Genomic DNA, 287 nt, shown 5'->3' with positions numbered 1-287 from the left:
GCCCCTCTCATTCCACGAACTCCGTCGACTTCCGGGATTCTCCCGATTCCCTCAGTCTCCCGAAAAATCCCTCGATGACCCGAACTACCGTGCCCCATCTACCCGAATTACCGACGAGAAAAAAAACTGGTGGGGGGCATAAAGTGTCTGAAGAGCACACGAAAAAAAAACGTGCCAGTACAGGTTACACGGCGTCTCTCCTCCGTCATTCTTTTCCACCTTGCTCGGTCCGTAATCCCCCGGCCGTCCTTGTCTCGCACGGGTCTCCCAGCCCCCCCCCCCCCCCC

This window comes from Diachasma alloeum, unplaced genomic scaffold (assembly GCF_001412515.2).
Source record: "Diachasma alloeum isolate Michigan unplaced genomic scaffold, Dall2.0 Dall_scaffold_00295, whole genome shotgun sequence".
Taxonomy (NCBI): Eukaryota; Metazoa; Arthropoda; class Insecta; order Hymenoptera; family Braconidae; genus Diachasma; species Diachasma alloeum.
The sequence above is the reverse complement of the archived record's forward strand: the minus strand, read 5'-3'. Positions refer to the sequence as shown.